Source organism: Oryctolagus cuniculus, chromosome 16, assembly GCF_051225735.1.
Source record: "Oryctolagus cuniculus isolate XC-2025 breed Fujian yellow rabbit chromosome 16, ASM5122573v1, whole genome shotgun sequence".
Taxonomy (NCBI): domain Eukaryota; kingdom Metazoa; phylum Chordata; class Mammalia; order Lagomorpha; family Leporidae; genus Oryctolagus; species Oryctolagus cuniculus.
Genome location: NC_142882.1, coordinates 72490489 through 72513217, shown reverse-complemented (window position 1 = coordinate 72513217; position 22729 = coordinate 72490489). Strand labels below are relative to the sequence as shown.

The 22729-nt window shown below is 39.3% G+C and overlaps 2 pseudogenes; one reads left to right on the top strand and one right to left on the bottom strand.

Annotated features, from left to right (window-relative positions):
• LOC127492697 (ribonuclease MRP subunit p24 pseudogene) overlaps positions 1–22729 on the top strand; it is an 82662-nt pseudogene that overhangs the window by 9029 nt on the left and 50904 nt on the right.
• Positions 15785–15921, bottom strand: LOC127492699 (U2 spliceosomal RNA; annotated as a pseudogene).

Below are 22729 nucleotides of genomic sequence, written 5' to 3'. Positions count from 1 at the left end.
ACAGGCTTGAGAGGGCTGGAATTTTAGTCACCACACTGCACCGATTCTCTGGCTCTTGGAGAGGCAGGCGCAGCGTAGTGGATCATGACACACTGAAATGGAATTCCAGCCTTGTGACGGTAAATTTCCCAGCTGCACGAGCACAGATTGAAATAACTCACTCTTGACTGCTGCTGCAGAAAGTGTCAGTCTATATCTTAGACGGCAGCTATCAAACACTGGGCACTACTGCTCGCAGCAGACAGACTCCAAGTGAAAAGGGAAGGTAATGCACTTTGGTATAGTAACTTACAGTATTAACAGTTTCAGAGTCTATTTTCTCCACTAAATATCCAAATCCAAGAATATCTCTCCTTCTTAAGTGGGGCAGTGTATACTTGTTGCAGTGTAATAATTTATTCTTGTTTTATTCTGATGAAAATTAGATGAGTTTTTGCGGGTTCTCAGTATTTGAACACAGACCAATAAAATAGGGAAACTTCACAGAAAAATTAGGAACGCTTGTCAAATCTCATGATGAAAGTTCTAACAGTGAAAATATTTTGCAGGTTTTTTTTCAGTTTTAATTAAATTGCAGCAAAACTTTGTCTTTAGAACATAGTCAAGTTACTGACTTATCTCAAATAATAAGGAATTATTCTCCAAAAATGAAAAGTTTCACTCTTTATAATTGGCTTCTGAGAAAAAAAATTACAACATTAAACTGTGGTGTGCTGGAGCAACCTCTTATTGGAACTGGCATTTCCTGGCCCTTAAAAGCCAATTATACACAAATCTTCCCAACTTCTTGATCAGTGGTGTCATTTTATTAACTTGAAATAGGCCATAGTGGGAGTACTTACAGGACAGAAATTGTCAAGACACCAAATGCCCTTCCATCTTGCAGGCCAGGCGTTAATCATTCCCATCCTCCCCCTGAGATTATGAACTGATCTAAACCAGTGCAGCCACACATGTCAGTAGGCTCAGGTGCTCAGAGGTGGATGGTAACGTGCCCATCTCCTCTATCACTTTGCAGTCAACGGTCTGTTGTAATGAAAGCAAATGTTAGCCGTATCCTGGCAAATGTGATGCATTAAATAATAATATGAAGCATTCATCAGACAGCAAGTCTTCTAGGGTGAGTGAAGTCCCCACTCTGAATACAGACACGCAGCAGCAGCCTTGCTCCCAGAGGGACACAGAGATGGAAGACTTCATCAGAGGCCCTGTAAACCCTTTGAGTGGATAGAGTGAGGCCTCCTTGATAAAGTGATAGAAAGGCACAATCAGAAATTACTCACCTTGATGGGCCAATGCTGGGGTTCAACAGGATAAGCTGCAGCTTATGAGACAGCATTTCCCTATCAGCTGCTCACCCAGCTTCCTGCCATTGTGCCTGGCAAGGCAGCAGAAAACAGGCCGAGCGCTTGACCCTGACACCACTGTGAGAGGCCCGGAGGAGCTCCCGGCTGGGCTACCTGTGGCCAACTGGGGAGTGAAATATGGATGGGGTGTTCTGTCTCTCCTCTCTCTCTGCTGCTCTGCCTTTCAAATAAATGCATAAATGTTTAAGAAAATGCTCAAAGTCCTGTTCTGAAAATGTTAGTTTTTAGAATACATTAGATTCTTATAACTTCTTCAAGCAGGGAGAATGATGGTACTGTCTTTCTAGTCAATCAAATAGTTTAAATACATTAAAAAATTTCATTCCAATATATTCCTTATGCCAATAACTCTGTAATATAGATTTTAATATTGATATTTGAATTATTCAGGTAACTTCCTCTGGAGTATGGGTAACTGATTAGAGTACAACAAATGTGAACTATAAAGTTGTGCTATATATATAATTTTTCATAGTAAAATAATATTATAGTAAATTACCAAATGGACAATATGGCATGATGCAGAAACCAAATCCATAAAAAATGCAGTTCTGTGCTTGGAGACAATACTGTATGATGTTCTGTACACCACATCAGCATTTGTTGTTGTTAGATTGTGTTAAGGATGTCTGCACTACAGCTGTCTTGGGAGATAGAGATGGTATCTCCCTGCAGGGCAGATGATAGGGTTCCTTCCTAGCTAGGATAAAAAAGACAGAACTCCGTAGGGGCAAATATTTGCCCGCAGTTTCTTCTTAAGATTGAGCATCTGCTAAGATCAAGGGTTTTGGCCAGCGCCGCGGCTCACTAGGCTAATCCTCTGCCTTGCAGCGCCGGCACATTGGGTTCTAGTCCCGGTCAGGGCACCGGATTTTGTCCCGGTTGCCCCTCTTCCAGGCCAGCTCTCTGCTATGGCCCGGGAGTGCAGTGGAGGATGGCCCAAGTCCTTGGGCCCTGCACCCCATGGGAGACCAGGAGAAGCACCTGGCTCCTGCCTTCAGATAGGCGCGGTGCGCCGGCCGCAGCGCGCCGGCCGCAGCGGCCATTGGAGGGTGAACCAACGGCAAAGGAAGACCTTTCTCTCTGTCTCTCTCTCTCACTGTCCATTCTGCCTGTCAAAAAAAAAAAAAAAATCAAGGGTTTTTAGCTAAAATACAGACCTATTTAATATAAGATATCAACTGGTCTGGCCTCCTCATCACACCTCATGGGACTTGAAGGCCAAGAGAACAGGTGGGTACTTGAAGCTTATTCTACCAGTTATATTATGAGTTAAAAAGTCCTGTGTCTCTGGCGGTGGATTCTGGTGCCTCCTAGTAGTATTCATGAAACTACAGCAAGCTAAGTGATTAACTTGCAAGTAGTATAAAATCTCAGAGCTTTGGCAGATATTGATACAGTAAACATGCAGAAAGCCTGTTATTTCATCAGAAACCATGATAATAATAATAAAGCTTTAAAAATATCATGTTTAGAGTATGTCCAAGAGACAACCACCCTTGTGTTACTGAAACACTATTGACAATAAGCAAGATAAGAAATCACTATGAATGAATCAATAAATGAATGAATAAATTATAGCATATATACACAATGGAATTACTCATGGATGGAATATTATGAAATTCTGCCCTTTGCAGACATAAAAGATGTAACTGGAGGACACCACATTGAATGAAATAAATAATGGATACAAAGACAAGTGTCACATATTGTCACCTGGAAGAAGATACTAAAACATAGATCTCACAGAAATAGAAATAGAAGGCCAGCAGGGTAAGCCACTGCCTGTGATCCCAAATACTGTATAAGTTCAAATCCTGGCTGCTCCATTTCTGATCCAGCTCCCTGCTTATGTGCCTGGGAAGGCAGTAAAAGATGACCCAATGCTTGGGTGCTTGGCACTCTCATGGGAGTTCCAGGCTTCTGACTTCTGCCAGACCCAGCCCTGGCCATTGCAGCCATTTGGGAAATTAACCAGTAGATGGAAGATCTCTGTGTCTTGCTCTCTTTGTAACTCTACCTTTCAAATAATAATAAATCTTAAAAAAAAAGAAATAGAAACATTGAATAGTGCTTACCAGAATCTGAGAAGGGTGTGTGAGAGGGAGACATGGAGAAAGTTTTTAACAGGTGCAATGCAGTAGGATAGGAGGTATAACTTCCAAGTTCTAGCACAACAGAATAACTATGGCTGATAACAATTAACTTTATATTTCAAAACAGCTGTAGAGAGGATTTTTGATGTTCCCCAACACACAGAGTCATAACTGTTTTCAATAATGAACATGCCAGTTACCATAAGCTAATATTACACACTTTATACAGGTATTGAAATGTCATCCTGTACCCCATAATTATATATGATTACTATTATGTGTCAATTGAAAATAATAGTACATTAAAATATCACATTTACAAACAGCATACAAATAAATTCATCTTCTATGTCAATAATTTTATATATGGAGCTTTTATAAAAGTGCTAATTAATTACTTCTTTTAATCATATATATTAGAATAAAAATAATTTTAGAAAATGCTAACAGGTGGCTTCAATATTATTCATAGATTCTGTATTAGAAAATTCAAAGCTATTATAAAAATACAAGCAGATATTTTGATATTGAAATATTAATTTGAAAATATTCAGATATTTGAGGAGATATTTTCTAAGTAAATGAATTTCATACTTTGGTATTTGTAATTATTAGAACTGACCAAGATGGTGTTAGTATTACTCTAACTTGGTCAAACTTTGGATAGGCCTCTTCCTGACTGTAGTCTCCTGGCTTCTCTTTTCTTAAAACTTTTACTTTAGAAAATTCTAAATTCTTTCTCAGTCTATTTGAGTTGTAAATATTTTCCTAGTCTCTTGACAATTTTACAACTCAGGGATATCTCTCTCAAGGGATGGAGCATCATCCCTTGGAAATGAAAGCCAGGGCCCACATCTCTCAGTCTCTGTTAAGAGGGAAGGAGCCTAACTTCAGTTAAGTGTCAATTAACATAGTTGGCCTACTCACCTTGACCAGTCTTCCACCAATGTTCTCCAGTACTATTTTCTGATAGTTGCCCTGGTGCTTAAAATCACATTTTGTTTCAAGAGAGTTAAGGTCAATCTTTGTCACCTGTTGCAAATCTTTGTCACCTTGGACAGTCTTCCTTGTCAAATTTGTGCAGAATAATTTTTCTCTGATAGAACCCACTGAAAATTAATGTTTTGTAATAAAAATAATAAGAAATCATATTTTAAAGGATACAAAAATACTTTCTTAGATATAGAAAACTAATATTAATGTGGATAAATAAGTGAATTGTCACATCTATTATCTGAGTCTTTAAAAATCTAATGTGAGTTACTTTTTTGACAAGCTCATCATACAAAGAGAAAATGGTATAAAAGATGTTATTTGTCAAGAAAAAACAGGTTTAATTTGTTTAACTTGCAAAGGAAGATTTTGATTAAGTTTTTTATTCTATTCCATTACTGAAACCAAGAAAATCATAGGGAGAGAAGTTAAAGTCTGATTAAAAGATAGGAAACAAAGAAAAAGAATAATGAGGCAATTCTCAGGACACAAAGCATTTGCCAGCAGGGTGCCCAAGGGATCAGCACTACACACTCTGTTCAATATATCTCTAAAATGTCTGTAACTAGGAGGGAAATTTATGCTTTGGTTACTTGGGACTTTGTGAGATCTCTGGAAAGACTTAAAAAAAAACCTAAATAATTGGTTTCAGGGCGGCAAATGAAATTCAGCCCATGAGTAAAGTATGTCATATTAAAACGATCAGCTTAAGCTATTTATACTCACTTGTAAGTTTTAAATTAGTTGTAACCTCTCAGAAAATTGACCTGAGTCATCTCAAGCATTCTCAATCAAGACATCTCAAAGTGAAATAGAGCTCATTTATATTAACAGTCCAAGTACAAGAGAGTTCATCTTTCACCATGACAGCCATGGCCACATAGCAAGGGACAGGCTGAGTCTGATAGATGAAGGCACTTGACAGTCTCCCTTCCACTGCCAACCTGTGGGCTAACTTTGGGAAACCACTGGAACACTGAAAATTCTGTGAAATGAACCTCACCTACAAAACATTTCCTCGTTAGGAAAACAATAATATCACTACTGAAAGGGCTGTTAAGATATGCAAGACAATTTTTAAATATTATTTAAAATTGAATGCCTTAGCCTTAACAGACATAAAACACATAGCCTCTTATCTCGTCTTCTTCTTCAACATTTTCTGTTCACTAGAACACATTGTTTATACTGTAATGCAAATCTAAAATACTTAACAATTTCAAAAGTTCTGATAAAAATGCAAAGTCACATATTTTGTAGGAAAAGTACTGGAATGTTATGCGTATGTGAAAGAAGACTAGTACTGAGATGTAAGATGGCAGAATAGAAAGGGAGCTTACTGCTGTTGACTAAGGGAAGATAGTTAAAATGCGGAGAGAGTGCAGTCTCAGGTAAGAGTTAGGCAGAGGAAACTCCATGCAAATTAGAGGGACACTGTGCGTCTGTCTATGTGGAGAGTGTGGACACGCACAGCTCAGGACCCCAGCACCTGAGAGCCTCAGCACCAGCTTTGGAAAGTGAGGTGAGACCAGACTGAAGCAGTCCAAGCTACTGGTCTTAAAGCTGTGGGAAGAGCCTGGCATGAGTCTGGCTTGGAGCCCTGTAGGGGACAATGTACTTGCAAACCTAGAGGGGAAAACTGGGAGCATATTTCTCTCTCTCCGACCACCCAGCACCAGAATCCTGTAACCAGCTGAGAGGGAGCAGGTGCCACTTTGGACATATGCAACAGCTGTGCCAGCTGGTGTCCAAGTGCCCAGCAATCAGCCCAGCCAAGATGTCTGAGTCTGGGAGAATTGACAGGGGGCTGGGTGCTTGTGACTGTGGGAGGCTTGTGTGCCAGGACTGTGAACACAGTGGCTGTGTAGGAGGTTGCAAAATGTGGCTGGGACTTTGGGGAGTCACTGTGGGGGGCTCCACACACTCAGGGCTCCCTAATTCCCTGGTGAGGTACATTGCTGTGGGATCTGTGCTGACACTGAGGACTGCACGGATCCTTTTGTAGGGTTCTTGTGGCAGCACAGATGAATATTGTAACTAGTGCCAGGCCATTGGTCTCCTTGGAGGAAAGGAAGTAAGCCTGAGTTTGAGCTATGCCAAGAGAACAGATTAAATTTCCCCACTGATTAAAAAAAAAGAGATTTATCACACCCAATTTGGGTGTCACCTTGGACACTCCCCTCACCTTAGAGCATTAAGTAGAGCTCCCTAGACACACCCAGCACATTCCTCATTCCTCTTGGGTATTCACTGAAAGAGAAGACACTCCACTAATCCACAGAGGCATAGTCCAAAGATAAAAGCCATCATAGGAGAAAAACCAACAATAACAAGTATCTTCACAAATGCCTAAAACTAAATGCAGCAATTCAAGAAACAAGAATAAGGAAAATAGCATGACACCCCCAAAGGAACACAACAACACTAAAATACTATAATCTGAAAAGAGATTGAAGAAATGCTGGACACAGAATTCACAGAATTAAAGAAAATTGATGGTAGGGTTAATTCAAAGCAATCAGAAGCAAAACCACAAATTAAAGAAATCCATACATGACATGAATGAAAATTTTCCCATGAAATTGAGATTTTAAAAAGAAATCAAAATGAAATATTGGAAATTAAGAATTCAATTGATCACATAAAAATGCAGGGGAAAGCCTTAACATTCACTGTGGCAGAAGAAAGAATATCTGAGTTCGTTCGAAGAATATACATTCTTCTCACCAGTACGTGGAACTTTCTCTAGGATAGACCACAGGCCAGGCCATAAAGCAAGTCTCAGCAAATTCAAAAAAATCAAAGCCATACCATTCATCTTCTCTGGTCACAATGGAATAAAGCTGGGAATCAACAACTCAAGCATCTCTAGAAAAAATGCAAACAAATAGATAATGAACAACATGCTCCTGAAAGAACAGTGGGTCATAGGAAAAAGAAGAAATCAAAACACTGTTGAGCAAGTTTTTTTTTATACTATCTGTTGACCTCTTTACTTAGTTACTGAGTTAATTTTATGTGTATAAAATGAATTGAAAATAGATTTTAGTAAAAAAATAAGAATGGGAATAGGAGAGGGAGTAGGAAGGGAGGGAGTGTGGATACTATGAGAATAATCACTATGTTCCTGAAGTTGTATATATAAAATGTATGAAGTTTGTATACCTTAAATAAAAAATTCTAGGGAGAAAAAAGAAAAAAGAAGTGGACTAGCTGGGACTTGAACCAGCATTACAATATAGGCTACTGGCATTGAAAGTGGTAGCTTAGCCTGCTGTGCCACAATTATGGTGCCTGTATATGTATTTTATGTATGTGGTTATTGGATCCATATAATCAATTGTTCCATGACCATTTATTGACAGCCTTCTGTTTCTCCTGTCATCTGCATTTTCATTTCCATCATCGTTTTTGGTAATAAGAATTCATAAATCTGTTTATATTGATATGTTATCTTTCATAATTATTTTGTCACTAATGTATTTAAAAAGTCAAATTTAAAGTTTAAATATGCTTCTATTAAATTTTATTTATTGGATTGCTCAGAATAATCTTTTTTTAAAATATTTATTTATTTGAAAGTCAGAGTTACACAGAGAGAAAAGAGGCAGAGAGAGAGAGACAGAGAGACAGAGAGAGAGAGAAGTCTTCCATCTGATGATTCACTCCTCAGTTGGCCGCAACGGCCAGAGCTGCGCCAATCTGAAGCCAGGAGCCAGGTGCTTCTTCTAGGTTTCCCGCGCGGGTGCAGGAGCCCAAGGACTTGGGCCATCCTGTACTGCTTTCCCAGGCCATCAGAGAGCTGAATCAGAAGTAGAGCAGCTGGGTCTCGAACTGGCATCCATATGGGATACCAGCACTTCAGGCCAAGGTTTTAACCTGCTGCGCCATAGCATCAGCCCCAGAATAATCTTTCTTTAAAACATTATTTATGTGTATTTGTTTAAATTACATAATGTTACACCTCTACAGTCAGAAATATTGTGAATCTTTTCGTTGACTTTTTTCTGATAGGGCTATATTTTAAAGCAAGTAAATTTCCTTTCCTTTTTTTTTTTTTTTTTAAGAAGACTAGTAGCCTTCTAAACTCTATGATGATTGAACAGAGCACATGTAATATGTTACATACAAGTTTTTCTATTGGTGAAAGTTATCTGAGTTCTGTCCTGAGACCTTAACTTTTTTTGTCAACACAGTAACAGTATTTTTGTCAAAGTGGCATGTTGCCTTGTGATATGTTACTTAGCCATGATGAAACTGTTTTCACATAAAACAGAAGGTCTTAAGTAAAGGGAATGATTACATGCCACCCTAATGGGAAAATAACCCTAACTATATAGGCTTTGGAGCCGTCTTCTTCTTACCCCACATAAATAACATCTTGTCTGAGGGAAAAGAAAAGAAATCAAAAGAAGCCGCTTGACTGGCAAGAGAGCATCAGCAGCTCTAGTGATGGCCTTGAACATTGCAGGCACTGACTGAGGATACCAGTTAGCTATGGTCTAAGTTTGTGTTGGCCCAAATTCACACTGTGAAATTTCAGCCATAAAGGTGATAGTTTTAGGAGATAAGGATATTGGAAAGTGATGGCCAGAGGGTAAGGGTCACCTTAATTGTTCTGCTACTCTTGTATGTGAGGCCCAAGAGAGTTTCATTGCCTCCATTGCCATTTAAGGACACAATGAGCAGGTGCACTGTGTGATCCTGAGTCCTGAAAGTGATATTAGAATTCCCGGCCGGTGCCGTGGCTCACTAGGCTAATCCTCCGCCTTGCGGCGCTGGCACACCAGGTTCTAGTCCTGGTCGGGCGCCGGATTCAGTCCCGGTTGCCCCTCTTCCAGGCCAGCTCTCTGCTGTGGCCAGGGAGTGCAGTGGAGGATGGCCCAAGTCCTTGGGCCCTGCACCCCATGGGAGACCAGGAGAAGTACCTGGCTCCTGCCATTGGATCAGCGCGGTGTGCCGGCCACAGCGCGCCGTCCGCAGCGGCCATTGGAGGGTGAACCAACGGCAAAGGAAGACCTTTCTCTCTGTCTCTCTCTCACTGTCCACTCTGCCTGTCAAAAAAAAAAAAAAAAAAAAAAAAAAAAAAAAAGAATTCCCACCACCAGAACTGTGGGAAATAAATGTCTGTTGCTTATCATTCATCCAGGTGATGGCAGGTTGTTCCAGCAAAATAGTACACATAATAGCATAGAAAATAGTAAGAGACGAAATGATATAAACGTTCTGGGATCTTGCCCAGAGAAAGAAAACTTGCGACATTCCCAAGGATGGCAGGGTGGGAATCCAGACTAAATGCGAAATTCCTTGATTCCAGCCCCAAAATTCTATATAGAGTTAAATACTTCTTGTTGAAAGCAGATTGCTTAAAAATAATTTTCCCCTAAAATGTTGTTTCTATTACAAAAAAGCTGGGTGACTAGAAATGTTCTTGATCAAATGTTTGAGTGTAAATTTCCATTTGGACACTCTGGATATTAAGTTTTCAACAACTCAAATTTTGGTTGTTTGGTATCCCTTCTATACCAACAGAAATAAATGCTTCCTCATAGTTTGATTTGTTGGCTCCATGTGGCCCTCAGCTCTCATGGTAATTGCTGATCCTGTGTTCCCAGGCATCTTGATGAACTCTCAAGAAATCAAGTTGTTATCCTAATATCTGGTATTAAACAGAATTTTTTATCTGGAAAAACCTGCCATTGAGAAAAATGAAAGTGGACAGGACATTTTGTTACTGAAGTTCGAATAAAAATGAAATGTGAACTAATCCATTTCATTTTTATTTCTTTCTACCAAAGGAAAGTGTCAATAGTGAGATAACCATGCTGATAATATGGATAAAAATTCTCCTCCTAAAAGGTTCACAAACTAAAGCTTTATTTTCTTTAAAATATCTGGACAATTTTTTGCTAACAAAATATATGTAGAAGGGTCACTCCTGGGATAATTAGCCTGATCATTGGAATAACTATATTTTCTCCTGAAATACCTTTAAAGAGAGGATTCATTAATTTTGCTTGAATGTAGTGAGTTTTTTACTTACCAAGATTAGACTGCCTGTGTAAATCAGATATAGTATAAACAAAAACTGCATAAAACTAATGGCATTGGAACTTGGCTTTTAAAAGGTACAAAGAAATGACAAGTAAATATCTCTTCTATCAACTGAGATTAGAATAAAAAGGAAGCACCATGAGAAAAGTGGATTGAGGACGTAGAAAACCAGAGCCAGGAGGCCCAGGGCATTCTGGGCCAATAGTAGGGAGAAAATGAAGTAAAACTGGAAAGGATTGGTTCTTGAATCCATGTGCGGCTGTTTCTTCAAATAATGAATATTTGATATAATTTAATCTATGCATAATTAGCCTTAATACTATAAACAAGCAGAAGGACCAAACTGAAAGGCAATTATATTTCAGATGTTTGCCATTATTTAAAATGCTAAATAATTCTATAATCTTTTAAAACTTTCCTATTTTCAGTTTTATAGTTTTCTATCTTCCCCCTCACCAGCAAGTTGTCATATGTCAGTTCTTTTGGCTGCTAATGTCCTTGCCTAAAACCATGTTCTTTCTCAAATGTAACATAAGCTGAGCCATCAGATAAGTTTTAACTACATTAGCTCTGTATTTCCTTGCAGTATATATAAAAGTTTTATACTTTTACACATACGCTATTACTTTATTTTTATCCCATCTAATTGGTTTGGGGTTGACTTAGTGAATAATAAATATTCAGAAGTTATTATGACATGCATAATCATGTAGAAAAAAGATTAAATAAAGAATAAAATATGTTTTCTTTGAGTTATATGCATGGAGTTTAGTACATGAGTTTTATAACATCCTTTGGCTAATGTATGACTTTTTTTGTATTGATTTTTCAAGTTCTTAGTCACATCTGTTTGTTGAAGTTATTTCACTATTTATTACTGGAGCTAAGGATTTAAAACGTATGTAGAATAAAGAGACGGAATATTGTGTGCTGTTCAACCACAATAATAAGAGGAAAATGCAGTAGGATTAAAAACCAGCATGACTACCGGCACCACGGCTCACTGGGCTAATCCTCCGCCTTGCGGCGCCGGCACACCAGGTTCTAGTCCCGGTCGGGTCACCGGATTCTGTCCCGGTTGCCCCTCTTCCAGGCCAGCTCTCTGCTGTGGTCAGGGAGTGCAGTGGAGGATGGCCCAGATGCTTGGGCCCTGCACCCCATGGGAGACCAGGATAAGTACCTGGCTCCTGCCATCGGATCAGTGTGGTGCGCCGGCCACAGCGCACTAGCCGCGGTGGCCATTGGAGGGTGAACCAACAGCAAAGGAAGACCTTTCTCTCTGTCTCTCTCTCTCACTGTCCACTCTGCCTGTAAAAAAAAAAAAAGGCATCATTTGCTTTAAAATGTTCTATTTCCTGTTTTTGAAAGATTGATTTAGGGACTGGGGCATAGCAGGTTAATCCTCCACCTGTGTTGCAAGCATCCCATAAGGATTCTAGTTCAAGATCTGGCTGCTCCGCTCCAGACCAGGCTCTACACTGGTGCACCTGGGAGGGTGATGGAGGACGGCCCTAGTGCTTGGGTCCCTGTATCCACATGGGAGGCCTGGAGGAAGTTTCAGGCTTCAATCTGGCCCAGCCTTGGCTGTTGCAGCCATTTGTGGGGGGTGAATCAGCAGATCTAAGATTCTCTCTCTCTCTCTCTCTCTCTCACTCTCCCTCTCCCTCCCCCTCCCCCTCCCCCTTCTGTCTCTCCTCCTCTCTCTGTAACTCTTTCGAATACATTTTAAAAATAAATTAAAAATAAAGATTTATTTATTTATTTATTTATTTGAAAAGCAGGTGACAGAGGAAGAGAGAGAGAGAGGGAGAACACGAGCCCTGCCATTGGCTGGTCCACTCCTAAATTGGCCACAACAGCCACTCTGGGCCAGGTTAAAGTTGGGATCTGGAAACTCCATTCTGGCCTTTTGTGTGAGAGGTAGGTGTCTTTTGCTTCCTTCCCAAGTGCACGAAATTTCTGGGCTCAGTGTCAAAAGTTTGGCATTCTCTAAGAACTGCACTAGGAATGGCACTTCTTAGAAGTCTGACAGAGGGCCATGTGACTTTCAGTGTTCTAGGAAAGCAGATGCACACCTGGCAGCAGCTCTGAGAGGACAGCAGAGGGTGAGTCACCAGCAGGCTCAGCACCAGAGAGGGGGCAGCCACCAAGTATCACACGTCCTGGTATCATCCCAGCACTTGGTTTTCCTGCAGTATCGAAGTAAATGTGCACTTTTCACTTTCCATTTTGTCCTGATGGCAAAGGATTCAGATACTTAAATCTTTAGCTTCAAAAACCCTGCCAGAATAAATCCAAAAATATTAAAGTGATTCTTCCATTTTTCTAAAAGACTATGTGGAAGGGGGTTATTGGACTTCATTGTCTCATGGACTGTTAAACATGTCTATATTTAGGACTGAATTTTGATTTTTAACATTACATCTACTTGCTAGAGTAATGGAACCCCATCAGGAGAATATTACTGGCCCTGATTCTTACAATAATATCAGTACATCATGAACTTAGTATTTTCCATCCAAAGTTTACTTATAGGTGGGAATGAGGGTTAGAATTAGCAAATGTTCAGACTAGGGGTCCAGGGCTATGTGTTGCAGATGCCCTGGCACATTGAGTCCCCATTTTATACAGTATGTATGCAGGAGTGGGAGGGACTGGGGTTGTGGGGGATACTGAAGACCTGCTGTTGCTAGTTGGGGGTGAGGGGCGGTGGGGGAAGGGTAAGATTACACTCACTTATCTCAAACCTTTCCTTGACACTTCATTGTCTCAAACATTCCTGAAATCTCAATTCTTCACTCTTGTTAATGGTGCCAATGATTTTACATCCCCAGCACTAGAATTGGAGCATTTTTAAATTCTTTCTTTATTCCCTTTATCTAAACAGCTTTTTTTCCCCACCATGAATAATCCTTTGAATTGACCTTGGGATCATAGTAACTTCTTAGGTGGCATCTGATGTTAGCTCTTCAGTTGAAATATCTGTACCTATGACCATAAACAGGAAGGAGAGAGAGAAGGAGAGGAGACACAGGAGAACAGAAGAAGACAAGATTATTAGCAACACAGAACAGAGGAGGAAGAGAGGGGAACATTTTTTTCTGCATTGGTCTTACCTCTTCATCCCTTCTTTTAGGAATATAAGGATGTTAAGATACTATTGATGTTTAATTTTAATGCTCAAGTAGGTGAGTGAGCTTGAAAACACCTCACCAAAGAATCAAGTTCTGTGAAAATTATTAATCAAATTCTATTTTTAATTAGAGTAATTTTTATAGGTTTCTGTTCCTTTGACCAATTGGTAAGTTTATTTAGGCAGAAGTTCTCTTCTGTTAGTTTTATGTACTACCCCTCCTCCAGAGAAGGCACCTGAAATAATCACCCAATCACAAATGCCATTCGTGGGAGGGAATTCTCCCAAACACCATCTAAGAAGCCAGCATCACTTTAATTCCTAAACCAGAAAAAGATACAACAGAGAAGGAGAAATACAGACCAATGAACACAGATGAACATAGATGCAAAAATACCCAACGTAATACTAGCTAGCTGAATCTAACAACACATCAGAAAGATCATTCACCCAGACCAAATGGGATTTCTCCCTAGTATGTAGGGATGTCTCAGCATTCACAAATCAATAGATAAAATACATCAGATTAACAAACTGAAGAACAAAATCCACATGATTGTTTCAATAGATACAGAGACAGCATTTGATAAAATGCTTAAGGATGAAAACCTTAAGCAAACTGGGTACAGACCAAACATTCCTCAACATAATCAAGGAAATGTATGAGAAACCTACAACCAGCATCTTATTGAATGGAGAAAAGTTGGAAGCATTTCCACCAAGATCTGTAACTACACAGGATGCCCACTTGCAGCACTGCTATTTAATACAGTCTTGGAAGTTTTAGCTAGAGCCATTGGATGAGAAAAATAAATCAAATGGATACAAATAAAAAAGGAGGAATTCAAACTATCCTTATTTGCAGATGACATGAGTGTATGTATAGGGGAAACAAAAGATTCCACTATGAGATTATTGGAACTCACAAAAGAGTTTGATAAAGTGGCAGGATATAAAATTCACACACAAAAATCAATAGCATTTGTATGCAAAGACAATTCCATGGATGAGGAATAATTTCTAAGTTTAATCCCATTCACAATAGCTACAAAAAATTAAAGACCTTGGAATAAATTTAATCAATGATGTCAAAGATCTCTATAATGAAAATAACAAAACATTAAAGAAAGAAATAGAAGACACAAAGATGTGAAAAAATGCTCCATGTTTGTGGATTGGAAGAATTGATATCATCAAAATGCCCATGCTACCAAAAGTAGTTTATGGATTCAATGCAATTTCAATAAAAATACCCATGTCATTCTTCTAAGATCTAGAAAAAATGATGCTAAAATTTATATGGAAACACAAAAGACCTCAAATTGCTAAAGCAAACTTATACAAGAAAAACAAAGCCAGAGGCATCACAATATCAGATTTTGAGACATACTACAAGGCAGTTATAATCAAAACAGCCTAGTACTGGCCAAAAAAAGTATAGACCAATGGAACAGAATAAACACCCCAGAAATCAATCCAGGCAACTAAAACCAAGTTATCTTCGACTAAGGAGCTAAAACCATTCCCTGGAGTAAGAACATTATCTTCAACGAATGGTTCTGGGAAAATTGGTTGTCTACATGAAACAAGACCCCTACCATACACCTTACACAATAATCTACTCAAAATTCACTATGGACCTAAATCTATGACCCAATACCAACAAATTAATACAGAACATTGTGGAAAATTTGCAAGACATTGGCATAGGCAAAGATGTCTTGGAAAAAACTCCAGAAGCACAGGAAATCAAAGCCAAAATTTTCAAATGGAATTACATCAAGCTAAGAAGCTTCTGCACTACAAAAGAAACACTCAGCAAAGTGTAAAGGCACTGACAGAACAGAAAAAACTTACAAACTAGGCAACTGATAAAGAATTAAAATCCAGAATCTATAAAGAGCTCAAGAAACTCATCTATAATGAAACAAACAACCCAGTTAGGAAACGGACCAAAGACTTGAAGAGGCATTTTTCAAAAGATGAATTCAAATGGCCTACAGACATGAAAAAGTACTCGGGGTCACTGGACATCAGGGAAATGCAAATCAAAACTACAATGAATATTCATCTCACTCCAGTTAGAATGGCTTTCACACAGAAACCAACAAACAGCAATGCTGTTGAGGATGTGGGTGAAAAGGTACTCTAATCCACTGTTGGTGGTAATGTAAACTGGTGTAGCCATTGCAGAATACACTAAGAGATACCTCAGATATTAAACTGATAAGAACAGATAACAAACTTGATCTTAGCCAGAAGGCCAAGAAGCGATAAGAGATACTTCAGAAAGCTGAAAATATACCTACCATATGACCCAGCATTCCCACTCTGGGGAAATTACCCAAACAAAATGAAATCAGAAGAAAGAGTTATCTGTACACTCATGTTCATTGCACCTCAATTCACAATAGCTGAGATATGGAATCAACCCAAACGTCCACTGAGTGATTACTGCATAAAGAAATTGTGGTAAATATACACTATGGAATACTACTCAGAGGTTAAAAAAATGAAATCCTGTCTTTTACAACAAAATGGATATAACTGGAAACCGTTATAATTAGTGAAGTAAGCCAGTCTCAACAAGACAAATACCATATGTTTTTCCCCAACTGTGGTAACTAATAGAGTACCTAATAGATAATGTATAAGAGTGAAAGTGACATTCTGAGATTCAATGGTTGTTTATATCCCTTGTCTTGACTTTTGAGGAAGTATAGAGTTAATCCTATGAGTAGAAAGTAAACCGAAAATAAATCTTTATAGAAATTAAGAGTGGGGATAGGAGAGAGAAGAGGAAGAAGGGTAGGATCATGGGTGGGAGGGAGGATAGAGTGGGAAGAATCACTATGCTCCTAAATCTGTATATATGAAATGCATTAAATTTGAATACCTTTAATTAAAATTTAAAAAATAATAATAAAATATTAAGTTAAATAACAGAAAAACAATGCCTTTCTTTTTGCACTGTCAAGGTCAGGTGACATAAAGCAGTAAACTCCAAGAAGTGATATTTGGAGATTGTGCATTCATTTCATTAACATACTCTCCACAAACCATTAAACTTTCTCCACAGGAATTTTTTAATCTATGAAGTAAAAAAAATCATTCTACTAATTTTGATTTCCTCTTGGTGATATTGTGTATGGCGAAAGAGACTGTTTAGGGGAAGAATATTTTGGGACTCTTTAGGGAAGAATATGTTCCTATTGTCTTCAATGTTGTCATTTGTGTACTGGACTACTGGACAACTTACTTCATTACATGTATTCTAAGTGCTGTATATCACATTTTGTTTGATTCTATGTAAGTGAAACTGCAAACATGACTGAAAATGTTTTTTTTTAATTTTCTACAACAAAACCATTTGTTGGAATATTTTACAGTTACCAAATAATATGTCACAAAGGATCTTTGTTCCTTTACTTAATTAATACACTAAGAAATATTTCCAGAGCTGATTTTTAGTCTACTGTTCTAAAGAAATAAAAAAAGGAAAGCTCAACGTTCTTTACAACTGTCCACACAACAAATGGATCTGACCCGTCCTGTAGCCTTTTCCATTTGTTGTTCATTTATCTTGGATGTCAGGATTCTGTATTTCTAGGCAATGCTGTTAAATGTAGAATCACATCTAGTGCTTTCTGTTTAAAAAAAATTAAAGACAGATTAGGCATAGTGAAAAAAGATAAATTTCTTGAAATTTTCTGTGGAATTTTCTATTATGAATTATTTTTGGCTGCTATAAAGTAAAATGTTAGCCTAATAACAGAATTAACAATAACCCAGATGAAGCTTCTGGCTCCTGTTCTCAGCCTGGCCCTGTTCTGTTTGTTACAGCCATCTAGAGAGTAAACCAGCAGATTTAGAATCTCTCCTCTCCCCCTCCGTAACCCTTTAAAATAAATAAATCTTTTAAAAAATAAAATTGATAGTGTTTATATAGTAATTTTTAAAAAAATTGATTTGCTCTCAAAAATCTAAATGATATTAAGATAGGTTAAGTCCTCAGACTAATAATATCAACAGCCATCTGCATGTACTGTTCTGCACTGGCAGTAGGTAAGCATCAGTCTCTTAGTGTAGATCCAACTGAACGATATGACTTCCCTTTCTTTTATGTCCAGGGAATTCCTTGCGGACCACAGAAGATACTCTGCTGTCAAGGACAGATGCACAGTATCCACTCGAAGGATGAGTGCATTACTTTTTTTTAAATTTATTCGACAGGTAGAGTTATAGATAGTGAGAGAGAGAGACAGAGAGAAAGGTCTTCCTTCTGTTGGTTCAACCCCCAAATGGCCACTACGGTGGGCGTTGCGCCAATCCGAAGCCAGGAGCCAGGTTCTTCTTCCTGGTCTCCCATGCAGGTGCACGTGGGCCATCCTCCACAGCAGAGAGCTGGCCTGGAAGAGGAGCAACTGGAACTAGAACCTGGAGCCCACATGGGATGCCGGCACCACGGGTGGAGGATTAACCAAGTGAGCCACGGCACCAGCTCAAGAGCATTACTGATAAAGGGACAAAATCACTGCTGACCAAGTGACGTGGACACTTGCTGATCAAGGATGGATGAACTGCTGACCAGAAGATAGGTGCTTTATTGACTATGGGGGATGGGCACATTGCTGATCAGGGGTGAGTGTGTGCTGACATTCTAGAAAGTCTGTGAGAACCACCTGGAGTGGAAAGCAGCACCCATAGAGTACCTACAACAATGCAACTCACATGGGCTTCACATAGCCACACACTGTTGGTGGTAGATCTGTGATTAGAAGCTAGCTCTTCTATGTCTTCATGCACTCCAGTTAAAGAACCAAGCTATAAAAGCAAAATAAAAGCTACATTATCAAGCAAGGATGGAAACCATTTTTTATGATTGACTACCAAAGTAAATGCATTATATGGTGATAGCAAGGAAAATGGAGGCAATGTTCCAAGAGACTCACCCGGGTATTATTTATGGAAATAGTCATATAGCAAAAGCCTTTATTTACTTCATTTAATGACCACTAATTGCTCTAATGGCCTCTGGTTGTGTGAAATTCATTCCCTCCAAAAACACTAGTGGAATTCCTAATTTATGTCAGACATTAGGGTATAATATGGAAAGAAACTGCTTCTGAGCTGGCGCTGGGGCTCACTAGGCTAATCCTCTGCCTTGCGGCACCGGCACACCGGGTTCTGGTCCCGGTCGGGGCGCTGGATTCTGTGCCATTTGCCCCTCTTCCAGGCCAGCTCTCTGCTGTGGCCAGGGAATGCAATGGGGGATGGCCCAGGTGCTTGGGACCTGCACCACATGGGAGACCAGGAAAAGCACCTGGCTCCTGGCTCCTGCCATCGGATCAGCGCGGTGCACAGGTTGCAGCACGCCGGCCGCGGCGGCCATTGGAGGGTGAACCAACGGCAAAGGAAGACCTTTCTCTCTGTCTGTCTCTCTCTCTCACTGTCCACTCTGCCTGTCAAAAAAAAAAAAAAAAAAAAAAAAAAAAAAAAAAAAACTGCTTCTGAGCACTTGAATCACCTGTAGTCTCGTCTACACTCCTCTATTTAGAGGAAAAAGATTTAAAAATGTCCAATGTTAATTCAGCTTGTGTATCAGAATTCTGTCTGCTGGAAACTATCTTCTATGATGGAAAATGTAATTTCCTAAGAATGTTCACATAGATATGCAATGTAAAGTATATGATGCATGATATTTGGATTTTCCAACTTTAATCTTGCACATGTAACATTCAGAGACTAGGTACTGAGTAAACATGCTAAAAACAGTGCACTCATTACTTCATGTTCTGTGAACTACTTTCTATTCTCTTGGTTTGCCTCCCGTCTCAGCCGGGACTGGAGAGTGGTTCCACAAGAGCTGTGATGCTCTTTTCCCTGACAGCACCCCAAAGCAATGACTGGCCATGTCTGTCATTTCCATGATGAAGTGCCATGGTGTGCCAGTGGAAGCCGGTTCAGCACAGGGATATGCAATCTAAATTCTGTGTCTGTGTGTGGGCAAGGGTGTGGCACGGAAAGCCGTATCCAACAATGGAGGATATGAGTCAGCAGAGAATGCTTCTACTCTTCCTCCTTTGGACAGAAATTTACAGTGCAATCTGTTTGCTCCATAGAAGGGTGCCAAGTTGGCATCAGTTAACCAAATAGGTAACGGACTTTTCTTAAGCTGGCATCAGTTAACCAACTAGATAACAAACTTTTATTAGCTCTTTGTCTTTCCCTATTTCACCCTCTAGGTCCCTGAGTATTACACTCCGGTATCATTTCCCCACATATACTACCTGCATACAGGTCCTTGTCTCAGGCTCTGCCTTTAAGGAGAGCCAAGAGTAAAATGTGTATGTAATAAATACTGAAAAAATAAAACTCTGGAAGTTAGAAATGCTTTTACTAAAAGTCTGTATTCACTAAGTAAATGTAGTTTGAAATTGTGACACAGTTTAACAAAATGAAGCAAATATCCACTTCTAGTAATTGGAAAAATACTTAATGAAATATAAATTTAAATATGAATACATTATTAAGTATGCCATGAAAGTTTGGAAAATAAATACTAGTTTGATGATTTTTTTTTTGACAGGCAGAGTTAGACAGTGAGAGAGAGACAGAGACAGAGAGAAAGGTCTTTCTTCCGTTAGTTCACTCTGCTAATGGCTGCTACGGCCAATGCGCTGTGCCGATCCGAAGCCAGGAGCCAGGTGCCTCCCCCTGGTCTCCCATGTGGGTGTAGGTCCCAAGGACTTGGGCCATCCTCCACTGCATTCCTGGGCCACAGCAGAGAGCTGGACTGGAAGAGGAGCAACCGCGACAGAACCGGCGCCCCAGCTGGGACTAGAACCCAGGGTACCAGTGCCGCAGGTGGAGGATTAGCCTAGTCAGCCGCAGCGCCAGCCTAGTTTGACAATTTAAAAAATATATACTTGCTGATATTTATCTGTATTTCCCTACTTCAAAATATAATTTTGGAGAATTAGCAATATTTAAATGAGGTAAATATTCTAAATTAAAACTAAGAACCATCCAATTTTTTTCTTAAAGATGGAGGGGGAAAACATAAATAAACTGTTCAGGTAAGAAGACACAGATTATTAATCAGCATGTGAAAACTATAAAAAAACAATGAAAGACATGTAAATTAAAGGAATGAGAGAGTTTCTATCTACGAATTAACAGAATTTTGGAAGCATACTGTGTGTTAGTGCTGTTTAGGTTAGAATGAAACTACCTTCTATGGCTGATATGAGGTTTATATATTTTGCCTCAACTATTACACTTCTAAAATATGTCATAGTAAAATAATACAAAATATAAAAGAGTTAGCTTTCCTTGCAAAAACATTTTCTCCAACTTTATAAATAGTGGTAGAAAAAGTAGAAACAATCTGAGCACACATCAGTAGGCCATCCATTTACCTCTTGCTACTCCGACTATCAAAAAAACTTAGGGGGTGGGCATCTCTTCAGTGGTTAAGTATCTACTGCGTCTCATGTTGGAGTGCCTTAGTTTGAGTCCTAGCTGCACTCCTGATTATAGCTCTCTGCTATAGTGTACCCTGGAACACAGCATGTGTGGTCTCAGGCACTTGAGTTCCAGCCACCCCCATGGAAGAACTTGATGGAGGCCCTGGGTCCTGGCTTTAGTGTAGTCCAGCCCCAGCTGTTGCAGGTATTTGGGTAGTGAATCAGTGCATGGGTTATCTGTTGTCTGTGGGCCTGTCTCCTTACCTTTTACGTAACTAAATTAGTAACAAAAATAAATGTTAAAATGAAGTATTTTAGTAATACAAATACATAACCTCATACTTTTGTAAGCCATTGCAAATTCTGGCAGGCCCAGAAGATTACAACACATACATGTTATAATGGTTCTCCAGCATTTCCCCAAAGGCACTGAGAGCCATTTACTCAGCTGAGTGTACTGAGGAAAGGAAACCGCTTAAAGAACAACTGGACATAAGTCTGAATTGGCACTGATATGTGGTGAGCCAGAACATAACTGGGCTCTCCAAATTCTACAAATAGAGAAGGAAGCACCTGGCTCCTGGCTTCAGATCGGCGTAGCTCCGGCCGTGGCAGCCATTTAGGGGCGTGAACCAACGGAAGGAAGACTTTTCTCTCTGTCTCTCCTCTCACTGTCTGTAACTCTACCTGTCAAATAAATAAAATAAAAAACCTTTAAAAAAATAGAGAGGGAGAGTTCAAGTAATCATCAAAGTTAAGTAAAACAAAACTACTTGCAGTATGCATATTTTCATATCGATAGGATTATTTCCCCAGAAAAGCAAGCCTTTTCAGAGAAATCTAGGGTATTAGACAAAGCACTACAACTATGAAATCCTTTCTGATGCTTCTACTTACAAACTGTTTGATTTGGGTCAATTTACTTGCTATCTGAACCTAAGCTTCCAAAATTTAAAAATAAGGATCAGTGTAGTTAACAGAATGAATATTTATTGGGAACACTTGTAGGGTATAACAGTAATTTAAGGTCAACATCAATGATAAAATACATTAAGTTTTTACAACAGCCCCTATATAAGACTGGTGAGAGAATATGATAAGATAAAGATACAACTTTTTAAGCATAATAACTACTAAGAACAACCACTGAGTAGTGAAGTCAATTTTCCCTTCCCATGTAACCTGGCTAGCTTGAGACAGCTTTGGTGAATAGCGCTTGGCAGAAATAACAATCTTCTAGTTCAGAACCTAACTTCAAGACTATAGTCAGCTTATACCTCAGGCTTTTTGAGGCCACTTTGTATGAAGTTTGAAGTCATCAAGGTCATTACTTTTGAGGATCCACCACGCAGGATGCTGGGAAAGAAGCACTGAGGTTCCGGGTATGAGAGAGAAGTCATTTGAAAGTGCATCCTGCAGCTCTGAACGTTCTAGCAGCCATCCCATGGGGCAGGCAGTAACCCTTCCTGAACACAAAATCATGAGAAAAAAAGGTTTTAGATCATTCGAGTGTGTGGTGGTTTGTTTTCCTGCGTTAGGTAACTGTAACAGTTAAAACTTCTCAAAACTGAGTATGTCCAGGGAGGTTAAAGAGCTGTGGATTGGAATTAAAAC